This window comes from Phyllostomus discolor, chromosome 11, assembly GCF_004126475.2.
Source record: "Phyllostomus discolor isolate MPI-MPIP mPhyDis1 chromosome 11, mPhyDis1.pri.v3, whole genome shotgun sequence".
Lineage (NCBI taxonomy): Eukaryota > Metazoa > Chordata > Mammalia > Chiroptera > Phyllostomidae > Phyllostomus > Phyllostomus discolor.
This window is the reverse complement of record NC_040913.2, coordinates 40267898-40276602: the sequence shown is the minus strand read 5'-3', so window position 1 is coordinate 40276602 and position 8705 is coordinate 40267898. Positions and strand designations below refer to the sequence as shown.

The window sequence follows — 8705 nt, the reverse complement described above, 5'->3', positions numbered from 1 at the left end:
GGAAGAATTGTCTTCTCCTTATATAGAGGAAGCCAATTTGTTGATGCGTAGGGGAGATACAGACTTAGTTTGATGGTCAACTGAGATTTAAATTGATAATTTTAGCAGATGTTTTCCTCCTCTGTGATTCAGAAAGAAAAAAATCACCTTCATTTTTTTTTCTTAGACAGATTCAGCAAAATATCAATTAGCTGCTGTGTGTTGTGTGTTGTTGGCTCATGCGTCTCTGAGACGTGAAATTAGAGAGCTCCTTCTGGTCAAGAGGGCTGCACCCAGCAACTCAGAGGCTGTAACCATGCCACAGAACAATCATACTAGTTACATCACAAACTAGTTATTTTACTAGTTACATAGTTTGAATTACGATGAGAAAACGGAAAGATGGGAAGTCAAGAGGCTCATGAATGTTCAAACAAGGCAAAAAAGATGACTGATCTGAAGGCTAAGCTCTACCATAAACAGTGCCATGCTGAGAAAACACAAATGAAAGACTATCCAGATGCACGAAAACAGGAATACCAAACAAAATAAGTATGAATAGGCTCCACAAGGAGCAGTACAGGCATATCTGCTGGACAAAAGGGGACAGTCCCAGGCTAATTTTTGGTATGATTAAACACACACACACACACACACACACACATACACACACACACACAAGAAAGAGAGAGGGGAAAATGGGAAGTCCCAGCCAAAGTTTATGTCCAGGGAGAAAGTGGTATTAAAAGTTATTCCAACAAGAAAGAGAAAGAAGATAGCATGGAAGGGGAAGGTTACTTACTAAAGTCTGCTTTGTTGGAAATGACTTTACTTGAAAACCACCTAAATATGAAAGTTTCATGAGGCCAATGGGCTTACATAACAAGAAGGCCCATATAACACATTCTGAACTGACAGCCAACTTTCGCCAATACTTGGTGTCGAGAAAAATCCCTCATCCCCATTTTATACAGTTTAGGGTGTTATTACCGATGATACTGTCATTGAGGGGAAATTGAGTGAGTTGGTACTTGTGACACAAGGAGGCAAGGTTACCTGGATGATCTGAAAAATGGTGGGTGCATAAATGCAGCCTTATTGGTTTGACAACAATTTCATATAAATAACTTTTGATAATTATTGAAGACTATGTACTGATCAGGAAAATACTGTGATGTTTCTGAATACTATCACACAGCTTACATGTCTGCAGTCATCAAAAGAACTATTTATTGGCCCTGTCTGGGCAGCTCAGATGGTTGGAGAGTCACCTGTGCACCAAAGAATTGAGAGTTTGATTCATGGTTGGTCAGGGCACATATGGGAGGCAACTGGTTGATGATTCTCTCTCACATCAATGTGTCTTACCCTGTCTCTCTCCCTCTCTCTCACTCTCCCTCGCTTTCTCTCAAATCAATAAAAACTTATCCTCAGGTGAGGATTAACACACACACACACACACGCAAATATATATATGTATATATGTATGTCAATTAAAAATAAAGATTAAAACAGCTTAGAATGTAGGCAGGAAGTAAATATTCCAAGTTACTTACTGCCATCAATTAATCAACAAATGGCTCTTTACAAGTGAAAACAATAACAAAAAAATACTTCCAAATGCGTTAGATAAAAAAACAAATAATCACAGTAATTAATTTGATTAAATATCTAAGTCTGGAAATATTAAAATTTGTTATTTTTTTCTATCTGATAGAATTAAATACTAACAATAAAATGTGTCCTATTATAAGAACTATAGAATTCAAAAAGCTGAATCTAACTGAGGTACATACAAATTATAAAAGTTGAAAATCTCAAAATATAAAAGCCTTTACATGATTTTCTTTACAATTCACAAAATATATCATGGGTAACCATCCAGTCTGGAAAAACCTCCAATGAAGAGAATATGTTCATGAAACTTGTCAGGAACAGGAACCCTTGCAGCTGTGAAACTTGTAAAGAGCAAATTACAATACTGTAGCCTGCTGGCAATTTAGCTTAGTCAGAATCACTGAAAATATATACATAATATTAAAATTTCGATGTCTTGTTCTTGTGTCAGAAATGACAACAAGAAGGAAAAAGAATCTATTGTCATGACAAAAATCTTAAAATGGCACAAAACAGTGGAGTGTGTCATCAAAATAAAGACACTATGAGCTTATCTTCCTGAAGTGTTTTATTCACACTCTAGCTAAAATTAGTTGAAAATGTGATTCTCCTATATTTAAATGTAGTATTTTTTCCAGCTTAATTTAGGGAAAATCCTTCTCTTTCTAGGCAAAGATTCTCTTTGCAAGAAGCTATACAACTTCATGAAGATGCAATCTTAATCAGATTAGTGCATAAATCTACATTTCATAATACTTACTCTTTTACACATAGTCATTGTACCTGGTACGACTATCACGTTGTTTATTCACTTCCACCAGAGACAAGGGAAAGATCGTGAGCTAGGGACTCAGCTACAAAGACATCTAGAATACTACTCTCATTTTCTGATGCAGGAAAATTTACAGAATCCAACACAATAAAACAAAAATTATTTAAGCACTACTCCTTAGTTCCCTATACCCATATTAATGCTATACTTAATATGACATTAAAGTGTTCATGATAAGATTTGCTTGCTTCAAGTCAAAATATAATGTTTCACTTTTAAACTTTACAATGTAGCTGATATTTGGAAATTTATAATTAATCTCCCTTTGTAACCTTTGACTTAATGTCATCATAATCGTAACCTGGCTTGAGTAAGAAATAGCAGAACTACAATGGAAGTACATTGGGGAATATATTACATTTGACCCAGAAATGCTACTTGTAAAAATTTGTGCTACAGCCATTGAATTTTGCTTTCTAAAGAAAATATAGGAAACTATCTAAGTATGTATAAAGATATGTTAAATAATTATGATATAATCACACAATGAAAAATTATGTTGTCATAGAAAATAATAAGGCTATTTATTTATGTGCTAATATGGTAAGATCTGTAAGACATTCTGTTATTAAAATAACTCACCAAACATTGTATAGAACATTATGTAAAATATTAAGATATATATATATATATATACATATATACATATCTCTAAAAATGCAGAATTAATTTTTTTAGTATTTTCAAGGGAACTAGGTGGATGAAGACACAGTAGGAGGAATAATTTTCAATGTATGTCCTTACACAGGAGCCTGAGATTGCCATCCCCAGGGGGAGGGACTGAGTGATGTGTTGGTTAGGACCTGTGACCCTCAGAAGGCCCTTCCTCCCAGCCAGGTTCCATTGCAGTACCTGCCTCCTGCCCTTGCCCTCTCTAATCTCAGAGGTCATCCTAAAGCTCAAAGTGGGTCATGTCCCTCCACCACTCAGAACCGTACATGGCTACTTAGTGCCCCAAGAGGAAGCCCAGGTCCTTACCCGGCCATGGGCCCTGCGTGGTCTGGCCTGCCAAGGGTCTACCTTGCCCTCTTCTCTGACCATGACCCTTGCCTCATTGCTTGCCATTTTCCACTGCACTGGTCTCGTTCCTGCAATTCTTCCAAGCCCAGCTCAGAGGCAGCTGCAGCCAGAGGGCAATACCCTCCTTGACCATTTCAAGGACTTCCAGAAGAGAAACATGGTTGAGCCTGGGAGAGAGCCAAGTTCAAGTGCAAGTACAAAATGAAGCTTGTGGAGAAGCAGGCATTCGAGGAGATCCAGTTGTAGCTGATGCTGGATGCCAGAGCCCTCACCCTTCAATAAAGCACCTTCTGCCCACCAAAAAAAAAAAAGGAAGAAGAAGCTGAATACTTTAAATTTTTCATTATGTGAATGTATTCCTGGGCAAGATAAGGTTAACTCAGCAGTCCTGAATTGCTCACCTGCACATTTCAAAGAAATGTCTGTTTCAGGCCTGGCCTTTGGTAGACTCTTGGAAATAACCTTGGTATACTCTGCCTGAGAAGAACCATTTTGTATGACTGATGCATTAGGAAATACTGTATTTTTTATGATAAATACCTGTTTTTATATGCCTGAGACATCAAGTCATGATGTACCAGTTAGAGAGCAGATGAGATCATCCTAACAATGTGATACATGGTAAATTCCTGGTTTTCCTCTGAGGCAGTGGAGTGCGAGAAGCCTGGAGTGTGAGTAGCTAAGGGTCGTCATGTAAACAGTGGACACTAAGGCTTGGGTGAGCTTTTGTGGTTGGTGACATTTCTCACATACTGTCATACATTGTTGCTGGGAGAATTTGGCATGTGACTGGGAGGGGATACCACTGACAGCATGTACGTGTTTTTTCCTAATCTTTACCCCATCTGACTTTTTTCTTTGCTCATTTTAATCTGTATCCTTACACTGTAAATGCATAGCAATCCTGAATATAACAGGAGTCCTGTGAGCCCTTGTTACAAGTGCATATACACAAAGTCAAAGTAAAACATTTTAAAGTTTAAATAGCCTTTTTCAGAGTCACATCAATCAGCGAGTAAAGTTCATTATTATGCTAAGCAAAATAACCCAGTCAGAGAAAGACAAATGCCATATGATATCACATTTATGTGGAATTTAATAAACACAATAAATTGACAAAGTAAGACCAAAGGCATGGATACAAGGTGGGGCCCAAGAAAAATCAAAATTATCTTCTTGTGGAAGGGCCCTTTGTAGTACAGGCTACTTTGGTAGATGAGTGTTCTAGAAACCCATCTGTTTCAGTGAACCAGCTGACATTATTGTGAGAGGCTGCATTTGGATTCAGGGAATTTTTTTGAATACTCAATGCATTTGACCATTTCATGATGAGTGATTTATGAGGTAACCTGCCCACACCATGCTGAGTGGTCAGCAGTATTTCTTTTCAGAGTTCATTTATTTATTTTTAGAGAGAACAGAAGGGAGGGAGAAGTAGAGGGAGAGAAACATCAATGTGTGGTTGCCTCTCAAGCTCCCCCTACTGGGGACCTGGACCACAACCCAGGCATGTGCACTTACAGGGAATAGAACCAGTGACCTTCTGGGTTGCAGGCTGGCACTCAACCCACTGAGCCACACTAGCCAGGGCATGTTCAGAGTTCTGGACCAAAAAGGGCATGATCCCCATGCCCCACCCTCCCTATTTACCTGATCCCACCCCAAGCGACTTTTTTTTTGTTTCCTTGGATTAAAAAAAGTTCTCAAAGAGAAACATTTTGTCCATGTGGAAGAGGTAAAACAAAAAATGGCAGAAGTACTAAAAAGCATCAAAACTTATTTGAGCAGTGGAAAAAAGCCTCAATAGCTGTATCAAATGGCAACTATTTTGAAGGCGACTAAAGTTTAAACATGTGAGAATAAATACACACATTTTTATAAATAAATTCCATTTTTGGGGCGTCTCCCTTCATACATGGAACAGACTGACAGCTTTCAGAGGGGAGGGGTGTGGGGGTTACTGGAAGAAATTAGTCAAAGAACATACATGCATGTATGCATGGCTCGTGGACACAGACAACAATGTGGTGAAGGCTAGGAGATAGGGGTCAGGTTTTGGTGGAGGTAGGCAAAGGGGAGAAAATGGGGCAGATCTGTAACAGTGTCAATAATATTAAATAAATAAGTAAATAAACATATCATCTGGTGAGGAAGTATGACATGTTACCCTCTCTGCTTTGTATTTATCTAAAATGTCTACATTTAAGATTAAAATTCTTTGAAATTAAAGTTTTTCTTTCTTTTCTTAAACAGTTTATTGAACTCCTACTACCACCAAGTTCTGTGCTGGTAGTTATGAGAAATCTTGGGATGAATCCCTTGTCAAGATTACCAGCTAATTAAAGGGATAAAATTAGACAGTGAAATTATTCATTTTTAACACAAAGAGTTATGATTATTTCATATATAAAGTGGATCAGAGGCTCTAAATTCCTGGAGTTTGAAGATTACTATTAAGAAAAAGAGTAAAGGCACTGTTTCATGAAGATAGATGCTCTTACTGAATATCTGCTGTGCTCTGCCACTGGTGCAAATTGTTTTATTTACATTTTCTCTAAAGAGCACTTCAAGGTAAAAACAGTCCTGTTTTACAAATGAGGAAATGGAGGCTCAGAGAGCATAAGACCAAAATCATGTATTTAAAAAATAAGTGGTAACTTTTTTCTATTTTGTATTTGCTAGTATAATGTACATACAATATAGCCATGTAATAATATAGGAGTACACTGTCTAAAATTTCAAGCTTTACAGGCAAAGAATTCTCAGGTTTAGAGACACTAAGTAACACTCAGCTAGGAAGAACCAGACCCAGAATATGAACCCCCATCTCCTCGAACCTGACGATTGCCTTTCCTTCCATTGTGTTCAAGCCCTCTATGAAACTACATAGTGTCTATGAGACAGGTTACAGTTAAATGATTGTAGAGCAATAACAATTAAATTAGTTTTTTAAAGTTTCACAAAAATAAAATGTTACAAAAAATACACCTGGTCCTAAGAATTTTCAAAAATGCTTTATCTTTAAATATAGACTAATTATAAAGGAAGGAACTGGCAAAGTAGTAAGTTTTAAATAGTACAAATACATATGAATATAAAACTGCCTAACACTGCACAACAATTAAATACAGATGTGTGTTAGAAATGAAAGTAAAGTGCCTCTGGCATTCTCTAGTTTCAACTGAAAATAAATGAGGGATTCCAAGTACACTCTTTTCAGATTTGAATCCTTGTCCTTGAAATATCTATTTTTACTTTGAATGAATTGCTATATGTTACAAGTAATCACAGAAACAGTTAAAAGTTGTCAAATTGTATTAATAGATAGTGCATATATGGCAACATCATAGTTATTGACATAGGTATTAATTTCCAAGCAATTTCTTCAAATCTTTGAGATGGAGGCTAAATGCAGCTTTGTTTGATGACCCCAGCATTGCATGTTATTGAAGGATCCAACAGAAATTTAGAGTACTAACTAAATTAAATGCATTAAAAGCTTATTGGAATCTCCAAATTATAGCCTTTGAAGACTCAAGAAGTCAGAAACACAAAGAGAGCTATATTTAACTGATTTAAAAGAAAAAAAAAAAACAACCATTAGAATTTACCATAAGACACAGTGCTTATAATACAGAACTGTAGTTTTCACTAGTATCTATCCACATAATCTAAGGAAGTTTCAACTTGAAGACAATTAACATTTCCCTTAGGATATCACTGTATTAAAAGTAAGGTGGCTTTTATTTTTAATTGAGAAGAATGATGAACTACTTGAATCTTGTCATACTTTGTAAGTAATAAGCAAATATTACCCCCAAAGTTGAGCCAGATGCAAAGATTCTCTCAAGAGGAGATTAGTGAAACACATGCATCTTATGATAAAAATTGGTACTGAGAAAAAGGATGAGATAACTCTGAGCCATCAACATTTTTAGAAAAGATAGTGTATGAAGTCAGGATTACAAAACTCAATCAAAGCTGTGGGACTGGAATTGTGTCACACGCTGGGACTTTGCACGCACTGAGCAGGGCCACTGGAAGTACGCATGGAAGCTGAGTTAATGCTTATAGATAGCTTGCCTTGAATATTTTAAAATAAAAGAAATAGCATAAATAAGGCAAGAAACATTCCTTAATCTTTCATTACATTTCATTTGAGTTTTACAACAAAAGAAGATCTGAATATAGTGAAGTATAATAGAAGCAAATCAGTGGGTTCATGGAAATGTTCTCAGCATGAAGAAGGAACAGATGATGATGTAGGATTAAAACTTCTTTTAAAGAGACTTCAAAATTGCTTTTAAAAGTTTATTGATGCTTACTGCAGTTTTGTAGTTTTGTAATTTTCTTACAAAATTTAAGATATAACACTTTCATTTAGAATAAAGGGAAAAAATTTTCTGACTTCTTTCTAACTGTTTTTCAATAAGAAAACAAAATATTGCCAGAAATACATTCTTTTCAGGGGAATTAAAAATAAATGAGACACAGTCCTTTAAAAGTGCATGATAAAGGATTCTGTATCTCAAAGTTTAAGGTAGGTGTAGTTGTAAAAATGTCTAGCACGTTTAGTACATGATGTTGGATTCAAATATCAACAAATTTGAGATTAAATTTGGGAATTTAGGAAAGAAACACTCAGAGTGATGCTGCTCTTGGAACTGAGAACCAACTGGTGCATCTTCATGTACAATTTCCAGTTGGGTTCTCATAAGTTCCCAGAGTGATTCACATGTATATAGAGAAGCTGGGTATCTTTTAGGATAATCACCTCTGTTTTACTGATTCCATGTCTTATTTTGTGGTTTTTGGCTTGTTGAAATGCCGTTAATTGAGTATGTTCTTCTCAGTTCTTTACCTTAAAAAACAATATTATAGTAGTCCCCCTTTATCTACAGTTTGGCTTTCTGAGGTTTTAGTTACCTGTGGTCGACCACAGTCTGAAAGATTAAAATAAAAATTGAAGAAATAAATAATTCATAAGTTTTATATTTCTGCCATTCTGAGTAGTGTGATGAAATCTTGCATTGTCCCACTCAGTCCCAACCAGGATATGATTCATCCCTTTGTCCAGCATTTCCATGCAGTGTATGCTCCCTGTGCGGTTGTCACTTATTAGTCCTCTCAGTCACAGGGCCTGTGTTCAGGTAACTTTTTTTTAATGCTCACCTGAGGATATGTTTCTATTGATATGAGAAAGAGAGAGAGAGAGAGAGAGAGAGAGAGAGAGAGAGAGAGAGAGAGAGAGAGAGAG

The 8705-nt window shown here is 36.3% G+C and overlaps 1 pseudogene; it reads left to right on the top strand.

Moving 5' to 3' along the window:
- The first annotated feature begins 365 nt into the window (after positions 1-365).
- LOC114508821 lies at positions 366-1048 on the top strand (annotated as a pseudogene).
- Positions 1049-8705: the final 7657 nt, after the last annotated feature.